We start from the raw sequence: 21,032 nt of genomic DNA, 5'->3' as shown, positions 1-21,032 counted from the left end.
TTCTTACTGCATTATTCATAAAGCTAGATCTTGAGAGTCACCATTTTTATAATTCCTTAGCATCCTGTCTTTTAACATTGTATTTTTGTGCAAAAGAAAAGCTGATTCTGGTAGCTTCAACAGATTACTTGTTTCACATAACGTGAAGTCCTGAGCTAGACAGTGTGGTAGTGGTGCAGATACTCAAGAATATCATCTTTTTAGTCTGCTCTTCTCCACATGTAACTTTCATCCTCAGCGTGTGACAAACATCTATGGTTACGAGGTGGTTGCTTCACCTACATTACATCCATGTTCAGTAGGAAGGGGTAATGGCAAATGAGTAAACATTTAGGCAGAGTATTTATCAGTTCAGTCTGTTGTTTGTCTCTTTGTTTTAGAAAACTTTCCTGGCTGTCTTACTCAGCAGTATATCATTGGCCAGAACTGGTAACATGGCCATGCTTAACTGCAAGGTATTATATAAATGACTAAGTTGCTTTAATCACAATGAGAGTTTTGTTAGCTAGAGGGAAGAGAAAATGGGTATCAAAATGCTATCTAGAAGTGTCCACTACATGCTTTATATGCAATTCTTACCTAGTCAGCATTAATTTTTCTCACAGAATGGCAGATGGGTATGGGTTAATGGGGGGGGATGACTTACCTGTTTCTCCAGCGAGGATGTCATCTCAAGAAAATTTCCATTGCCATTTCATACTCCATAGGAGATGGTGCCACTTTTGTGAACAACTGGAGAGAAGGGACTCTAGTGATAATTCCCAAGTGGGGGGGTGGAAGAATTCAGCATTGCCTGTCTGGCAGCTACTCTGCTCTTGTGTTGCATAAGATCTATTGAGGCCTCCTTTGTAGAGGAGGTGGGAGCATGTATTTACTAAGCCTTTGAAGAGTGAACCAAATGGACCTGCCTTATTCCTTAATTACTCAATCTCTCTTTCTCATTCTCTTTTTCCATCATTTTCTCACTCTAGTTTCTCAGCACCCCTTTCCCTTTGTACCCCTTCCTTCCTTCACTCCTAGGAAGGGTGTTATGGGAACTATCAAGTCCTAAGTTCACTTTGATGATTTGCAAATTCCATGGTCTCCAGTGTTGAACATAGCATCTGTTCAGATTCCATGAATGAAGTGGAGAGGAAGAAAATATAGAAGGCTTTTAGGCTAGGTTCCAATGAAGCTTTTTCTATAGAATATCCGAAATCAAACACATTCCTCTACCAAAACAAATAGACTGGCCCTACTATGGTGAGGGAGCAACTTCCTCCTCTTGAAACATCATAAAGTATCTTACAAATGTTGGCAAGGATGTGGCGACAAAGGAACTCTCTGACACTGTTGGTGGGAATGCAAACTGGTCCAAGCACTATGGAAAGCTGTGTGGAGGTTCCTCAAACTACTAAAAATGGAACTTTTATATAACCCAGAAATTCCACTCCTAGGAATCCACCCCAAAGACACAAAAACATTAATTCAAAAGGATACCTGCACCCCTGTTTAATACAGCACTATTTACAACAGATAAGAAATGGAAACAACCCAAATGCTCAAAAACAGATAACTGGATCAAGGAGATGTGGCATATATACCCAATGGAGCAGCAATCAAAAAAAGATAAACTGATGCCATTTACAGCAACATGGATGGAGCTGGAAGGGATTATGCTCAGTGAAATAAGCCAGAAAGAAAAGGAAAAATATCAGATAATTCCACTTATGGGAGGAATGTAGGGGAATCAAATAATGGATCAGGAAAAAATTATAATTAGTGAAAAAAACAAATTAACAGGCAACTATAAATCAGAGACATTCTGCAGGGGAGAGGGAGGAAGAGGGATCAAAACAGGGGCAGGAAGAACACTAGGGACTATGGTGATGATGCACGGGTGAATTGGTGGTGAGAATTTTATGGGGACTACACCTGAGATGAGAAAGCATACATTGCACAAAAAGGAAGAATGATGTAAAATATATATAAAATTTAAAAAATCCCTCCCCCAAACCAAACCAATCCAAACCAAACAAAAAGTATCTTACATTAAGTTGTAAACTACTGCTTCCTTTCTTTAGCAATCTCTCCTTAATTGCCTGAGGGGAGAAAGAGGGAGAAGTGAAGTAGTTAATAAGTCTCTTTTCACTTGCAATGTAATTGGTCACCAACCCATCTGCCTTCTATATTCTAAATATATCTCAAATATGTTTACTTTTATAACTTTGTCTCTACACATTATGCCACTACCCTAATCTAAAACACCACCATCTTTCCCGTAGACTATTGCAACAAATTTCTAATTGGATGCTTCATATATATACTTGTCTCCCTCTAATCTTGCCATAGTACAGCCAGAACAATACTTTAAAATACAAATCTAATCTTATTACTTCTCTCCCAAAAGCCCTTTACGATTTTCTAGCTCCAAATCTTCACCAAAATTTACAAGGCCCCTAAGAATATAAAATCTCACTTGTTGGGCCCCCCCTGGTGGTGCATCAATTGAGCACTGGGCTGCGAAGCTGCCCACAGCCTCTGCAGTGCCGGTTCGATTCCCAGCCGCCGGGGAGGGTCCCACATGGCGCACAGACCTCTCCTGCCACACCCGCTGCTCCCCTCAGCAGTGTATTTCGTCGGTCTGCCTGTTCTGTTCCCTGCTCTGGCTCTGGTGAATTCTCTCACCCTCCTGTGCTTCTGACTGTACCCAGTGCTTGTATAAATAAATAAATAAATAAATCTTTAAAAAAAATTCTCACTTGTTTTCTTTCTCTCTACTTGCAACTATATTCACATCTGTACCTTTCAGGTATACCAGTGTGTAATATTTATAGACCACTTACTCTTTATGCAAATGCACAATGCTTTACATGTATTATGCAACCCTTACACATTCCTATGAAGTAGTAACTATTTCTCCCATATTACAGATAAGGATATTGAGACTTGATTAGTAATTTGCTTATGACTACATGATTAGTATGGAGCTGGCATTCAAAAAACAAATAGCCTGACTCCAAAGTCTGTAACTATTATAACATATTCTTTCTAGTTCTTCATATACCACCCTCTATCTTGCACTGTTCTCCAGTCATACTGGACTTTCAATTTTCCTTTTTGTATCTTCATATATATAGCTCCCTCTACTTGGATAATCTGATCATAAATAAGTCCCTAGCACTCAGATGCTGCTTCTATAGAAGATGTGAACATACCAGAAAAAAGCCTAAGTTAGGCTAACCCTCAAAGAGTTCCTGGGTGGTTGAATGTTTTGTTTAAAATGCCACATGGTCCAAAACAGAAACAGGCTCAAAATTGTTGAAAACTTCCTTCATTCACTCTGAGAATTATATAGGACTAGACCCTAGGTGGTAGGACTTCTGTAGATATTGAAAACACAAACACTAGCTGGCTTATATAGATCTAAGCAGGACTATTCATTGTGTTCAGAGCATTGACCTCTTCATGCTGGGGCCCACGTAAGAATATAGCTTAGGTGGTGAGAGATTTTGTTTGGATGCACTGAAGAGTTCCCACGTTGTCAGGAGCAGCTACTGTAAGTACTAGAGTCAAAGCAGGAACAGATCCAGGATGGTCAAAAAAGATAATATAGCATAGTGGTTAGCAGTCTAGACAAGTCTATAGTTAGCCTGCTACATTAAAATTCTAGCTTCTCCATTTATCGTTTTTGGGAAGTTGGGGAAGTTACTGATCCTTTAAGCCTGAGTTTCATTCTCTCTAAAGCAAGGATAATAATATAAACTTCATAGGGTCATTGTGGGGACTAAATAAGATAAGACATGCAAAGTACTTAAAACACTGCCAAGGAAATAGGGAGTAGGCAATAAATCATAGGTATTATCTACTAAAGCATAGTAAAGGAATATGGCCAAAGTAGACAAAGGTATCTTCTGTGGGTGTTCATGGCACTCCAAGGAATAAATATCACATTTGAACATACAGTATATGTTGAATAATACCTTCCATGTCTAACTTTTCCAAACTTTGTGTGTGTGTGTGTGTGTGTGTGTGTTTGTAGTAGTCTTTCTACCCTATCTATTCCTTTGGTGTCTACAACCAGATTGCCTGATTTAACCACCTTATTATGAAATTATGATAAGTCTGTTTTATTGATTTCTACAACTACCTCACAGTAACAAGGGTGATTTGTTTTTTAATTGCTTCCTGTTAGGTACAAGGATAATTCTGGTTTGCTTTTCTAACACAGTCGAGCAACAATCATAAGTCTTTATATCCTTTGCTCCTCATAGCTAAAAGAGAGACAAAAAATTAAGACAGGTAACACTTTGTTTAGGCAGTAAGTAAACACATGAATAGCTTCTCTTCAACCAGGTGAGAACTGTTTACTGAACTCTTAAGGAATAGAAGATTACATTTTACATTACTTTTTTAACTTGATATTTCTAAGGTTATTTTTAAGTTCATACACAATAGCTCTCTTTCAGCAATATCCTTGAAATGGCTACAACTCATAAAAAGTTGTGTTGTTTTCTGAAGGAATTTTCATCCCTTCTGGGGTTTTAAAAACAGTTTCAGAGGAATTTTCTAGTTTTCCTTTGTTGTTAACCTTTTATCTTAATATTTTGAACACATTGTTTATTCAGTTGTGATTGGTCTAGGTTGTACATGTTCAAGATTTGTGCCTTTATATCATCTAGTTGAAATACTGTCACAGTAAAAAATGTTTTATCTTAGGAATTATCCCACATTCTTACCAACGAAGTTTGTGTTACACTTGTAATTTTAGAGACTTGGTAGGATTAGCTAAATGCCTGCCTGTGAGTTTTATTAGACTGGAAGAGGAATAACATTTTGAGTAGGGCAGAAAAAGAATTTCAGGGAAGTCAGCTAGGACCAAAAGATATTATGTTAGATATGATAGGACAAGAGAGAAAAGAAAGGTCAAATTTGCAGTTTTCTCCTGCATGAAATCACCAGGTAACACCAGATGACCTTTCATTTCCATTATAGCCATTATGTTGCATCATCCAAATCCTGGAGGACAAGCAAGGATAAGAAACTTAAGTCAAGAAAGTTGGTAGATCTAGGAGGACAATTAGCAGAAATCATAAACCAAGGCCGGTTGACTTGGAAACAAAAATCATACACCAAAGAGTAAGAGCCACAAGTATCAATAGTTGTTATCTTATTATAAGATCTGAGTGATAGGCACACAACATCCAATAAGAGAGATGCTTCATATTTAGCCAAACACCTTTTAAGGCAGGAGCTTCCTACATGTCTCAAGCTTAGGGTCACTGGGAATAGTTTTCAACATAGGTTCAGGCTTGAATCAATAGACCCCAAATTGGAAAGATTATCTAAAGTAGTTGACTAGAGAAATAAGGGAAAATCTAGTTCTAGATAATTACCATCACAGCAATTATCTTTATCAGGTATCAGGGGTGAGTTCAAAAGGAAAACTCCTAACTAAAATTATGTCCTGTGTCATGCCAAGCCTACAAATTACTAGATCTTATTTGCAGGAATAAAACAATCTTCTATCTTTTAGCAATGATTTTTCTATTGGGTATATTACAAAATGTTTTATGGTATTTTTCATGTTCTTAAGACAAAACCACATCCAAATTTATACTAGGCCATTATTAATGGATTTTAAAAGTCTGGAGTTTCAATATTTCTAAAGAAATCAGAACATGTCTTGTTTCTTCTAGAAGTTTTTGAAATTCTGAAGTCCTGAAATTCTCTAGTCCTTACTAGGTTTTCACTTCTGTGTTAAGCCACATAAAGTTCCCCAAATGAGAGACAAAATCTCTGTTAGCCATAAGCTCGCAATTCTCAGAACATTATTTTTCCTTTTAAGAAAGCTGACAGTTGGCATTTACATGTTTATTATCAACACTGGATTGGAGATCGCAGGGGTTCCATCACCATGTTCCTGTCTATGGTCTCCTTTACAAAGAGCAAGGCAAAAACCATTCTGGTGAAAATGATGACTGAAGCTGGGTCAGGTTATTTCATCAACACTGAGAGAAACTGACCATAGAGGAAACTGACTCCATAGCATTATTATCCAATTGTGAAAAAAAAAGAGTCCTCTCTGTCTGAACAGAAAGAAAATATCTCCCTCTAAACAATAGATTAAAAATGAATTTGATTTACAGATGAAAAGACTGACGGCAGGATACCGACTCAGAAATTTTGCACTATGTAGTAAAAGCAGAGGAAATGGCACAGAATCACTGCTTCCTGTGTTGAAAACTATTCCAAATGACAAATTTTCACTGTAAAGGGAAAAAGTGCAGTGAAAGTTCTTCATATTAGGACATATATCACTGTTTCATATCTATTTATATTTCTGGTCATTTTTATAACCCAAAAGAAAATATATTAAAATGTCAGAAAATCATCCATAACACATGTATATTACCTGTTTTTAAATCGTACAATTAAAATGAAATATTATACTGTATATTAATTTCTTGTCCAGAGCTTCCTTACACAACACTAATTCTTATTGATGAGCTCATTACTGATATTGTAGAACTTCCTTGGTAGCTATAGTAGGCCAGTAGTTCATTATGTCGAGAGCCTTACTTTAACAGATGTAATCAGATTTGTTTTTACATTAACAGTATGATATTTTCTGTCAACATTAAAAATATGTATTTTCAACTATAGAAAAATAATATATTCTTAATTATGGAAATAAAGATGACATTGTACATGTCTATTTTTCTGGAAGTAAAGGATAAATGCAGGTACAAATCAAAGTTGGGAGGAGTATACTGCTTACAGAATACAAAGTGAAAATGAAGGGTTCATTATTGATATAATGAGAGAGAGACAGAGTTTATATTCACACCAGTGCATATGCTGCCTTCCAATGTAATTTTGTGTCTGCAGCACATCCCACAGGCATCAGCTCCAGTCGGCCAGTGTCAGAGTGGGGGTTATAGCTCTCAGTCCTTGCTACAATAGACCAGTTTAGGGCTCTATGATCCCTGCAGCTTTGCAATTATAGGGCATGTGGAATTTCAACTCAATGCCCATGCCCTTGGCTCACTGTTGCACTTGGGTACCTGTAAAATGAGTCCCTTGGTCACTCTCCACTACCAGCAGACATCTATATGAAGCACACAGGCACATCAGCGCTGCCAAAACGGCCTTTTGGTCTGTGTGTGGAGCAGGATAAGCTGCTAATAAACCACTGGCAGTATCCACACAGGTGACCGCATACTGTTGCCCATCAGAGTGAGGTAATGGTCCAATGATATCAATCTGCCAGCATGTCAGAGGCACCTGCCCCTGAAACACCCAGCCTGTAGAAGCAAAAGGTCACCAGGGATAGGTCTTTGAACACACTACACATTGTTCACAATCTGAATCTCCTCTAAAGTTACAGGTAGACCCCAGTCACTCACAGTGGCCCACATTGTCTTTTGCCATGCACAGAGCAAGTGTCTGTGCAGCCACTGTGTAACTTCCCACCCGGAGCAAGCCACCACACCTGGACTGGGGTGTCTGCTTCATCAATGTTTGGTGAGGCCAACGGGGTATGTCCTGTGACATGAAAAATGGTCACCTGCTTCTGATATCCCAGGTCCCACAGATCTTTCCACAGGGCCTGGCCCCACAGTGGCTGATGCATGACTGTCCAGTCTCCAAGTTCCACATGGAGATCCACAGTTGGCCCAACTGCTCAACTGTCAGTAACAGGTTACCAGAAAGGAAGGTTTATGAGTCACCACCATCCATACTGCTTGTAATTCAGCCCACTGGTTGCTCTATCCTATTTCTATTTCAAATCAAATGGTGTCTGTTTCTGGGTGTACAGCTATAGCCGTCCATGATTCTGGCTGGCCCTGGCTGGAGCCATCCGTGTACCAGGAGTCTGCTGAGATTGATGCCTGTCCCTCCTTGTAAGGAATGGCCTCAGGCTCAGCTTCCACACAAGCCTCTGAAGTCAGTTCCATGCTGACCTATGTCACTGGACCAAAGGACCTCCTGCAACTCCACCCATAAGGGGCTAGTTGACAGAGAGCAGCACTGTTGTAGGTGCCCCCCACTTTGCCAAATGTCTGAGAAATACCACTATGGAGCTTTGTTGCCCAATTCTGTACCCACCAAGCTCTTGGGTAGGTAGTCCACACTAACACAAGAGCTATAGTGGCTATAATTTTAGTATCTAGTAAAGCTGCATATACTTCAGCTAGCTGCTTTTCAATCAAAGAACACTGACTCGGTCCCTTTCCAGAGTTGGGACCAAAACCCAATGGACTGTCATAGCATCTCTGATTTCTGCCAGAGGCCCCACCAGAACACTTCCTCAGTGACATGCATGTCTAGCTCACAGGGTCGGGCTGGGCTGGGTTAAAAACCTGCAAGACCTGAGCAGCCCTTATAGTCCATTCAGCTGCAGCAAATGCTGCATCTGCTTCAGCAAGCCAATCCATCTGTCCCCCTTACATATAACACATACAAAGACCACAGGAGATGGGCTATGTGAGGTGTAAATGCCCTCCAGTAACCCAGCAGGCCCAGAAAGGGTTGCAACTGCTTCACTGTGGTCGAATACAGTAAGCTTGCACCTTATCTATGACAGCATCAGGGATAACTTTCATCTTAACCTACCGAACAACCCCCAAGAACCCGAAAGACAATCCAGGTCCCTGCAGTTTGCTTTCGTTGATTTTCTGGCCACATGATTTCAGATGTGTCAATAGGAGAGGATACAGCTTTTTCCAAATCTCAAGAGTCTCACTGGTCAACAAAATGTCATCAGAATAATGGTACAAGTGCACTGACAATGGCCTCTCCCACCGGGTCAAATCAACTGCTACAGGTCCATGGCAGAGTAGGGCTATTCAGGTGTCCCTGCAGATGCAAAGTGAATGTTCGCTGCCGTCATTGCCACGTGAAGGCAAACTGGTCTTGACTCTCTGGTGCTATAGCAGTGCAAAAGAAATAGTTAGCTAGATCAGCTACAAAGTGATACGTGCCCAGCTTGTGACTCAGATGATCCATCAAGTTTGTCACTGACAGCACAGCTACACACACGGGGGAAACCACTTTATTCAACTCACAGTAATCTATCATCATATACCAAGAGCTATCAGCTTCTTCACTGGCCATACAGGTGAACTGTAGGGGCTGTGGGCAGCACACACAATGCTCACTTTCTCCAACTTTGCTCTTGTGCCTGTAATTTAGTCATGGCCACCTGGCAACCGATACTGTTTAGTATTGGTCACTCGCCTAGGGACTGGCAGTTGTATGAGCAGATGCTCAGCATGTGCACAAATCACTGCCTTCACCTCATGTACCCTAAGGAAACTCTCTGGCTGTAATGTCCAGCCACAAGCTACGTAGTACATCCACCCCCAGGATGTACTCTGGGATTGGCAACACATAAACACTTTATACTCCTTTGGAGGTAATCACCCAATCCCCAGGGGTATTCTCACTGCTGTCACTTTGAAGCTCTAGTCTCTATAGCTGTTAATGTAACAAGCAGACCCCTGAAACTTCTATGAGGTCTGCTTGTTACATATAACAGAGTAAATTCTGCCCCCATATCTAGTAAGGCCAATACCCTTTGCACAATGGTTGGAGACCAGTTGATAGCAAGCTCCACATATAGCCTCCAGCCCCCGCCTGTTCCCTGTGGATGGGTCCCTTGGCTCTCATTCTATTCAAAAGCATACAGGGCCTCCCTCGGGGCTGAGGTTGGCAGCAAATGATCTTCAAAGTGCAGGGCATGTGCCTGGGTCCTGGAGTTCCCAGCTTTTCCCTTCACTGCAGCCTGACTCCTCGTGGGAGTGAACTGCTGGTCCTCTCTCAATTGTCTCCATAACTCTAACAAGTATGCACTGGGCCGCACATCTATTTTGGCGTGATCTACCCTGCTCTCAGTAGACCCACCCACATTTGGGTACGAGGTGGCTTTAAGAGGCTTACTTGCCTTTTTTGGCCATCCTTTTCAGTTGCTACCCATATTCCCTTCTGAGGGCGCAGGCTCTCAGCTTCACCTAAGCTGGCTACCATTGTGGTGATATCATTTATTCGGCATCCTGCATGGAGTGCCAGTATCGCCATATGGGACTCAAATGAGGACGAAAGGGCATTCTGCAATACCAAATCCCTCATCCAAGCAGTAAAATGTTCATTGCCAGGGCCATGAGTGTTTACACTAAACATGGCCTGCCGCATTCCCAGTTCCCAAAGTACCTGCACAAGCTCAGTGTAGTTGGCCATTTACTCATGGTTTCTGGCACATCTCCCACATCGGCCCATACTGTTCACATGGCATCATTAACCATTCCAACAGGGAGTGATCACCCTGGCCATATCGCCAGCTGTTCTGCAGCCTCTGTCTCAACGATGGGTGCTGGGTCACTGAGGCCAGTCTCTCCATCTCCTGTACCATGCAAGTAATTCCATCCATCCCCAGGTCCCACAAATGCAGCAGCCAGGCTGCCAAGAATTCTCCTGTTTTCTGACAGAATTGTTTACCCAAGTCTACCAGTTCCGCTGGGTGTATGGGTGATATGTGGTGAACTCTGTCATCTTTGGTGGGCCAGCAGCCCCTGGGGCTGCTAGTGCTTCTTCACCTTCTTTGTCACCACCAGGTGAGCCTGGAGCATGGGGCCAGTCTCCTCCTCCTCTCTAAAGGAGTCTACAGTCTCTGTAATGGCAGGTTGGTTTGCCACCACCAGGCAAGCCTGGGGCAAGCAGCCAGCCTTCTCCTCTCCAGAAGAGGAGCCTGGTGTCTTCGGAGTAGCAGGTTGGTATCCCTCAATTTCCTCCTCCAGATACTTCACACATACTTGAAGGGCCTGCATCTCCCTCTGCCATTTCAGGACCTTGGCTTCCACATTCCGCATAGACTCTTGTAGCGCTGTGAGAAACACCTACCCCATATCCACTGCCTCCTCCAAGGTACTATATCTGTCCAAGGTCCTTTTTATTTTGCACAGGGCCAGTTCCAACCGCCAAGGGACCTCTGGCCATTCATGGGGAGGCACCCACTGGGCGAGGAGGTGGGCCACCGGGTACCATCTGCTCATGGTTGACCACCCCTCAATCTCTCCCCGGCTCTCAGAGGACTCCATATCTGTCTGGGTGGAACTGTCCTGCCATCTACGCCACTTGTGAAACCATCCCAGGCTGGGTAGGTTCATTGTCAGTACTCACAGACAAAAAGAGAATTGGGAGCTTTTGGTGGATTTTGCAGTCCTTTAATGCAGAAACAGGGCACAATATATACAAGCAGACAGAGCAAGCGAGACTCTAAAATTGAAAAAGGCAGTACAACAACGCCACTGCTTACCATCCCCCTTTTACTGTTAAGAGCACAGAGCCACACAACTGATACATTGTTGCAAATGCAAGGCCCATCTGTTGTTTGTTAGATGTCCAAATGGTAGAAAACATAGCATTTCAAGGTATGGGCTGGCTGTTGTGTGGAAGGCAAAAAAATGCCTGATTTACTCATTTTTCTTACAAGCCTAAATGTCATATCCTCAGAGGGCCTTTACCTGAACAGTTACTCCTTTTCCTTCATAGCATATTTCTGCAATTTGTATGTATTTGTTAGTTTTATCACCTGTATTCCTTAACTTGAAGGCAATTGCCAAAAGGCAGAAACACACTAAACAAGGGTCTGACAGCAGGCATGCAAAAAACAAGAATGAACCAAGGACTTGATGACATTTGGTTTGTTTCCAGTTTTGGGCTATTTGAAATATAGCTATAAATGTTCTTGTATATGTCTTTTTGTGTATGCTTATGCATACATTTATGATGGGTATACACCTAGAAGAGGAATTATTAGGTGATTATACCATCAGAGCACACATATACAAGTTTTAGTAGATACTACCAATGTGTTTTCCAAAATGGTTGTAACATTACAGAAAATAATACTTCAATGGTTACAAGTTTCATAAATTTTACTTGATTTAAAGTGAAGTGAATTCCTGTTAAAGGAATTCAGGATAAAGCTGGGGTATTTCAAAGGTATGCTAAAGCCACATATACTAAAAGATTAAAGCCAATTTTATGTATTCAATGGTGTAACACTATAGCTTCATATTGCCCATTGTGGGGGAGTATTTATATATATAACAAAAACACTGTAATTCAAGGTTCCCATCTTCTCCCCATCTTTTAAGGAGCATACTCCTGGACTATTCTAGTGCATAAATACAAAGTTTAAGCAAGGGCATTACCACTAACAGATATTTAGCCTTCAGTAAACTATTTCAAAGTCCCAGAAGGGAATTGAGATAAGGGGCATATTCTAATCGCTCTGTTAGTAAAGATGATAATACAGGAAGGGTCTGTACAATGAAAACTTTAAAACTTTATTAAAGGAAATAAAAGAAGACACAAAGAATGGAAAGATATCCCATACTCATGGGTAGGAAGACAATATCATTAAAATGGCCATATTACCCAAAGCAATTTACAGATTTAATGCCATATCTATTAAAAATATCAATGCATTTTAAAGGAAATAGAATGATTATCATATTTATATTGAATCACAAAGGCCCCAAATAGCTAAAACAATCTTGATAGAAAAGAAGAAAAATTGAGAAATCACACTTCCGGATTTAAAACTATTACACAGCAAGAGCAGTCAAAAGAGTACGGTACTTGAACAAAAAAAGAAACTCAGACCAATGGAACAGAACTGAGAGCCCAGAGATAAACCCATATAAATACTGACAGCTAATTTTCAATAAAGGAATTACAAGCATACAGTGGAGAAAAGATAGCTTTTTAAATAAACGGTGCTGGGAAACATGGATAGCCACATGCAAAAAATAAAGCAAGACCCATATTTAAGACCATACACAAAAGAATTTTGTGGGCTGAAAATGGACTGAAGGTTTGGACATACAGACCGAAAATATAAAGTAGTTGAAAGAAAATATAGGGGACAAACTATAGGACAGTTATCACCAAGATATATTTGGAAATTACAACCCCAACAGCAAGGGAAACAAAAGCACAAATAAACAAGTGGGACTACATCAAACTTAAAAGCTTTTGTACCTCAAAAGAAACCATCCCCAAAACAGAAAGACCACCAACAGAATGGGAAAAATATATTTGCCTACCATATTATCTAACAAAGGGTTAATCTCCAAGATTTACAAAGTAAATACACAAATCCAACAGCAAAGAAACAAGTGTCCCAATTTAAAAAATGGGCAAAGGATCTTAGACACTTCTCTAAAGAGTACATTCACATGGTCTATAGACATATGAAAAAAATGAAAAAAAAATCACTTAGTGTTAGAGAAACACAAATTAAAACCACACTGAGATAGCACCTCACCCCTGTGAGAATGGTCCTTATAAAAAAGAACAGAAATAACAAATGCTGGTGAAGTTGTAGTGAAAAAGGTACTATCATTGACTTTTGGTGGGAATACAAGCTGGTATAGCCCCTGTGGAAAACAGTATGGAGAATTCTCTAGAAAATAAAAATGGAAATTCTGTTTGACCCAACAATATCTCTCTTAGGAATTTATTCAAATAACATGGACAGTCTAATATGAATAAATCTACCTACACCTATGTACATAAAAGCACCGTTTACAATTGCCAAATCATGGAACCAACCCAAGTGCCCTTCAACAAATGAATGGATAGAGGAACTGTGGAGCATATAGTTGATGGACTATTACACAGCTGTGAAGAAAAATGAGATGGTGGCATTTGGGACAAAATGGATGGACCTTGAGGTGATTATGTTGAATGAAACTAGTCAAAAAGTGGTGGTTTCATTCATCTGTGGAGTATAAATATCCAAAAAACAATTACATGCAAACAAGAGAAGTAATAAAAATTTCAACTTGGCAGAAAGAAGATAATGGTTATCAGAGGGAACAAGTGACAAGGCAGAGGGCTTGAGGAAGTGTGGCAGATGGGGTATGGCACAGGTGGTTTGGTGGAGGGATGTAAAAAAAATAAAAACAAAACAAAAACATAGGTAAGCTGGTATTTCAAGATGGCAGTTCTAATTCTAGTGCCTATTTTAGCAATGCTTGAGTATCACAAGTGAAAAACTAATGAGAAAAGATAATAATATTAATAAAATAGCTAACATATTACTGAGTTTTTACTAAGTACCAAGCACTGGACTATGTTCATGAGGATTGCCTCTATTAATTCTCACAATCCTATAAGGTAAAGTACCCTTTAAATCCCCATTTTACAACTGAAGAAAAAAGAGGCACAGAATTTAAAAATTTTCCTAATAGTCCCTAAAGTGTTAAGTGGTCCATGCAAGTTTACTCCTTCTTTGGTTTAAATATTAGATCTTTATAAGCCTGTATGTTCCAAGAGGGCATCTCCCTCTGAATTCAAATATAAAATCTGTCCAGACAGGATGGAAAGCTGTTTGGAAACCCTGAAAAGTAAGCATCAGTAGGAGGATCAGGGAGAACATCAGAATTCAAAGTACTAGTGAACCGGTAGCTAAATTACTTTCTCCTCCATGCCCCTCCACTCCTTTATTTCCTGGCCTGAACTCCATATAACTTGAAACACAAAAGTGAGCAGAGAGGGACAGAGAAAGAGAGGCATAAGAAATTTACTAAGAATTCTTAAAGCTCAAAGATAGTAAGGGAAATTATCATTTGCTTTTTCTCTTTCATTTTTCTCCATTCAATTGACCTAAGCCAAAGGTTTTCTAAACAAACATATTAAAAACTCCATAAGACATAAATAAGACCCAGAATCTCAGTGTATTACTCAATATTTCCAGGTTACCAATCAAATTATTCAGCATATGAAGATATCAATTTACATGGGAAAAGACATCAATATTTATTTATAATGAGATGACAAAAGTATGGGAATTTTCTAACAAGGACTTTAAAGTAGCTATGACAAAAATGCTCAAATCATGAACATTCCTGAATCAAATATTAAAATAAAGTGAGGGCCTCCCTCGTGGCGCAGCAGGTTGAGCGCAGTGCTATGAAACTGTCCTCAGCTTCTGCAGCGTGGTTCAATTCCCTACCGGCCAGGGAGATACCCACATGGCACAGCAGACCTTTCCTGTCTGGCCCGCTGCTCCCCTCAGCAGTGCTTTCCGTCCGTCTGCATGTTCTGCTCCCTACTCTGTCACTGGTGAGTCATCTCACCCTCCAGCACCTCTGGCCTGTACCCCAGCTATTGTATAAATAAAATAAATCTCTAAAAAAAAATAAAGTGACACCACCCTCCCCCCTCTTTCTTTCTCTCTCTCTTAAAAACAAAGTGCTAATAAACAAATAAATACACAAAGAATCAAACTGAAATTTTAGAACTGTAAAACACAATAACCAAAATATTTAAAACCCACTTACCCTTACTTTCTGGATTCATTACCAGAATAGAGATGACAGAGGAAGGAGTTATTGAAATTGAAGTTAGATCAATATAAATTGTGCAATTTGAACAGCAAAAAGAAAAAAAATGAAAAAGTGAACAAAGCCTTAGGGACCTGTGAAGTAAAATAGCATGTCTAAATTTTATACAATCAGTCTCAGAATGGCCTAGAGAAAGATGATGATTCTAAAAGAATAGTAAAAAAAAAAAAATGGCCGAAAATGTCCCAAATTTGGCAAATTAACTGATGTAAGTTTACAAATATAAAGAAGCTGAGTGGACCCCCAAGCAGGATAAAACCAAAGAAATTCAGACCCAAACACATTTATAACCAAACAACTTAAAAATAAAAACAAAGAACAATTGGAAACTGAAACTTAAAAAAATTACAATAGTTGCCCCAAAATTACTTAGGTATGAACCTAACAATGCATGTTCAGAATTCAAATGCCGAAACTACAAAATGCTGATGAAATAAACCTAAGAAAACCAAAATAAATGAATAAACTGCATTCTATGAATTAGAAGAATCAAAAGAGTAGAGATGTCATTTTTTCTCAAAGAAATCTATAGATGCACACAATATCAATAATAATCCCAACAGAACTTGTAGATATAGATAAGGTGAAAATAAAATTTATATGGAGAGACAGGGGAACTAGCATAGCAAATACCATTTTGAAAAGGAAAATTGCAAATACCACATATCCAATTTTAGGATATATTGAAAAGGTAATCAAGCCAGTATGACAATGGTGAAGGGATATATATACAGAGATCTATGGAGCCTAAAAAATAGGACAGATATCGACCTACATAAATATGGTCACTTGATTTTTTACTAAGGTGCAAAATCTCACTGGAGAAAAGATAGTCTTTTTAACAAATTTTGTTGGAAACTCTGGCCCTCCATATGCATGAAAATGAACCACAACTTAAGTCTCACACTTTATAAAAACACTAACTCAAAGTAGATCATAGATATAAATGTAAAACCTAAAACAATAAAACATTTATTTAAAAAATAGAACATGTGTGTAAGAGGAAACTAGGAAAGAATTCTTAGAATCCCCACCAAAGGACAATCTATACAAGAAAAAATTGGTAAATTTGGACTTCATCAAAATTAAATCTTTTACTCTGCCAAAGATACTGTATAGAAAAAGAAAAAAAAAAACAGGTGACAATAGGTAGACCATATCTGCAAATCACATATCTAAAAAAGGTCTACTATATATATATATATATATATATCAACTATATATATTAAACTCTGAAACTCAGCAATAAGGAAAAACCATATTAGAAGATGGACATAGAACTTGAACAGACACTTCACCAAAGAGATTACACCAAATAAGCACGGGAAAAGATGTTTCATATCATTAGATATCAGTCAAATACAACTAAGATCACAATGAGATATCACTACATATCTATTAGACCAGTTGAAGTAAAAAAAAAAAGAGAGAGAGAGATAATTGTAAATGCAGGGGCAGATATAGAGAAACTGTCCTTGTCCAAATTTCAACCTTGACTCATGTGACAACTGATATCAACGTTTAAGCAGGGGACTGCAAGTGATTTCTGTGGTGGTGGTGGTGTAGAATCTACATTGTAAAAAATATCTGGTGGAGGGACGAGAGACTTTTAGCAGAAAAATGAGTCAAGAGGCTATTGCACAGTCCATTTGTTCAGGGTTTCAATTAGAGTGAGAATGCAGTGGGGAGGCATGATTTGGGATATTTTTCTGATTTGGTGATTTCTGATTTCAGGATTTGATGAACAAATGGATACAGAGGAACTAGTTAGATGTGGCAATAATCCAGGGAAAAATGGATGTGACCCTAACAAGGTAAATGACATAAGGAATGGGGTGGAAGGGTGAATTCCACAGAAATTAGGAAAAGTCGAATTCTCAGGACATTTTAATTGATCACATGTTTGTAGAGAGAGGCATAAGGATGATCTTCAGATTTAAAAAATTATCTACCACAATGTACCCTACACAAAGGTGATTTATGTAAAAACCTCACATCTTTTTCGGCTTTCTTTCATCAGAAATTTTCTATTGCAATTGCCAATGGGAGATTTTTTTTCAAGTATTTATTAGATACTTTGCTAGGGTTTTCAATATAGAAAATGACATCATGTATGGAAATAAAGTCACCTAGGAGGGAAAATAAAAGTGCAAATAAATAGCATCTATTACAACCCATAGGCCAAATTTGTATGCTTGCCTATTCTTTGAACGTCTTTGACTAAGAAAGGTTTTTACATTTTCAAATAGTTGAAAAAAATCAAAGAATAATTTTTCATAACATGTTAAAATGACATAAATTTCAAATGTCACTTTCCATAAAGTTATACTGGAACATCCATGTTCATTTGTGTTCATACTGTCTATGGCTGATTTTTGGGCTATCTGTCTGTACAGAGAAAGTTTGGTATTTTGCTAGGGCTTTCATACCCTGTCTCCTCTAACTTTCTCAAAACCTATGGTGGTATACTAGGTGACAGAAATTGTCAAGTTAATCAAGACCAACATGTTTTCTTTGTAAAATATTGAAATTATTTAGCACAGGTAATGAGGGTTTTTTTTTTTTTTAAGGGTCACATCCTTTCCCTGCGTAAACTCTGATTCGAAAGCTAAATTTTGAAAATATAAGGGCCTTTATAAATACAACCTTTTAGTCACATTATCAGTTTGTTTCCCCACCCATTACTACTTAATTTCTCACTGTTCTCCCATTTTATGCAGACACAAGCTGAAAGTGACACATTCAAGAGATATTTAGTGTTCACTTTATTTAGGTCCCCTGTCTACCATTCCATCCCATGCCTGTCTTCACTCTACTTTCTTCATATATATAGTCTATCATTAAGAAACACAGAAGGAAGGGAGGGAAACTGTAAAATGTAGGTTTTAAATGTGGGAACTCATACCTCTTTATCACTCTGGCCTGCCTTCTTCGTAACGTAGTCCAAGATAAATTAGGGAGCCAATGAGTAGCTACTCGGTCCTTGATTCCCACCCCATCCCCCCTTCATCTCCCTTGGGAAACCTGGAAAACAAAATCTTCCCATGGAAACTCCTCAGGGACGCGCCTAAATCTAGGCTTGCGCACTTGGACTCTCCAGCGCTGCAGCCTCCACCGCAAGTCGGCGGGGTCTCCAAGCACCATCCGAAAGCGAGCGTCTAGATTTCCCGAGAGCGCGCGCGCGCGCGCGCGCGCGCAGACACGAGCCCCCCCCTTCGGCCCCCTACCCTGCAGCAAGGGTAGTGTGACGTAATGCAATCTCAGCATGTCAGCAGCTATATAAAGGAGGACGAGGCGGCGCGCCTCCCAGACGCAGAGTAGCTTGTGATTGGCTCGGTCTGCGGAACCTCGGAAACCGAATGTGAGGACCTTACGGATCCTCAGCTGCCGCCCCCCTCCCAACCCCCCCACCCCCCGCAGAAATCTCGAGCGCGGTCTGAGTCCAACTGGCAGAGGCGGCGGCGCTTGCAGGTAAGGAGACTCCTGAGGAGAAAGTAGAGGGACTTGGGTTCCCCACTCTTAGTGTCGGTTGTGTGAAGGGAGGAGAGACTCGCACCCAGCGTGCTGTGTAAGGCGAAGGGAACAATGGAAGTGGCGTCTAGTCCCTAAGCTTTCTCTCCCCCTTGGGCGGACAGACAGTTTCCTCCTCAGCCGCCGCTTGTGACTGGAGGAATTGAGGCAAGTGTTTTCCTTCAGCCTCCCTCTTCCCCTAGGCTAGAGCCCTTGAGAGCTCTCGTTAAGGCCGTCGATGTTTTAAGGTGACGGAAAATGGCGGAAAACAAAACAGTGGAGTGAAGAATGCGGTGTCCCCCTGACATTTTCTCTCAGAAACCCCCCTTATCCCTTTCAGTCGCGCTCCCCTTTCTCCCCCCCCCCGCCTCCGCCCGGGTCCCCCGCCCACCGCCCACGGTAACCTTGGAATTCGCGAGGGATGGCTGCGTTTGTTAGGAGTGGCACCGGAATCGGGCATTTTAGAGGAGACGGATCCGTCAGCGCCTGATGGGTGGGGGGCCCGTGGGCCGTGTGCGGCAGCTGTCGCCTTTGCCAAAACACCACCATTTTGGTTCCCAACCTTCTCACAGGTAGCGGGCTCGAGGGAGCCGGAGGAGGCTGAGGGGTTGGGCTCCTCGGTGTTGGTGGCAGCAGTGGCGACCGCTGCACCAAGTGAGGGGAGGGAGGAGGGGAAAGGGTATTCTTGTCTCTTCGCTGTCTGCTTTGCCACAGCGAAGGTTCTCGTCAGCTTTAAGATCCAATCAGATGGGTAATATATGAAAGGGCACTTGGGTGCCTTCCGCGCGAAATGACTGAAAGTTGGCGTGGTCCTGGGAAAGGGAGACTTATGCGGGAAGAGGGTTGCGTCCAAAGCTGCAATACTGCTAACTGCCAGTGCTCCTTTGTCTCCTATCTCTGCAAATACTACTTTCGCATTCTCTTGTTCTGCCGCCTCAGAATTTCTTTTCTATCCCTCACCCTATATTTACATCACCGAAAAGCTAAGTAGGTCCTGAATGAGCTATGTTTAGCTCTGTTTAGAAGAGCCAGATGAGAGTAAAATGTTGTTGATTTCCGGTCACCTTAGAGGGATGGAAATATGTTTACGTGACGCTTATTTGGCGTTTGCCTCCATTCAATAAGGATGTGAAATATACATTTGAGAAGACTGAAAACTCTAGTGTTTATTGGTTATTGAATACCTAACACGCTGTTCTCTATTGATGGTCTTATTTAAACTTCCTATATGGGAAAGAGGTTATCAAATTTATTTATATTCAGGCAGTGTGATGCTTCCCATAATAGTTGCACTGTGTATTAAAATTTTTACCTTTCAGGAAAAGAAAAATACCGGATGGTCTCACTCATAGCAGGAATCTAGAAAACTTAAATAAGGGACCAGGAAAAACAATAACTATAAGAAAGAAAATATCAAAATCAACAAACAACTGTGAACCAGAGACACTCTATGGGGGGTGGGGAGCAGGGAAAGGAGGGCTTGGGGTCAAAATAAGGGGGTTGTAATTGTATGGGGAATATAAAAATAAAATTTAAATTAATTTTTTTCCTTTCATTGAGCTCTATTGTAGATTTTCCTCTGGATTTGGCAAAGATAAAGCTTGCCTCCCTTGGTTGATTCTCTTTCATTTTCCAAAATAAGGTGTAGCTAGTGGTTTTTAAAATGTGCTGTAAACGTTTTGGTTTGATCAAGTGGTCTAAGTGTAATAATGTTGCTTATATTGTAGTAAGTAGCTGTTTCTTTTAGAATCCCTTTGGCGACCTACGATGAACCGTTTTGAGCATATGAATCCTTCCCTATCTCACCCTTCAAGTTAAAGTGTGAAGAAAAATTCTTAAGTTGTGTAAGATTTGATTTAAAATGTTTTTAAAATATCTAATTTTGAATGTTTTTGCAATAGGTAAACAGAACACTTTCCCAGAGAAAATAACATAGCTCAGAAAGAGAATTAACAAAATGAAATCGCTACAGATTTAATTTGCAATATTAAGAAAATCTACAATTTCCTCAAGACACTCACATTAAGGTGACTAACAGATTACTTAACCTTTTATTTAATAGTTAAACAAAATTAAGTGTTCAAAGCATTTTTACAATACTTGTAATTATTTTATTAGTTATTT

Source organism: Talpa occidentalis, unplaced genomic scaffold (assembly GCF_014898055.3).
Source record: "Talpa occidentalis isolate TD23 unplaced genomic scaffold, MPIMG_talOcc4v2.1 talOcc4.15, whole genome shotgun sequence".
Taxonomy (NCBI): Eukaryota; Metazoa; Chordata; class Mammalia; order Eulipotyphla; family Talpidae; genus Talpa; species Talpa occidentalis.
The sequence above is the reverse complement of the archived record's forward strand: the minus strand, read 5'-3'. Positions refer to the sequence as shown.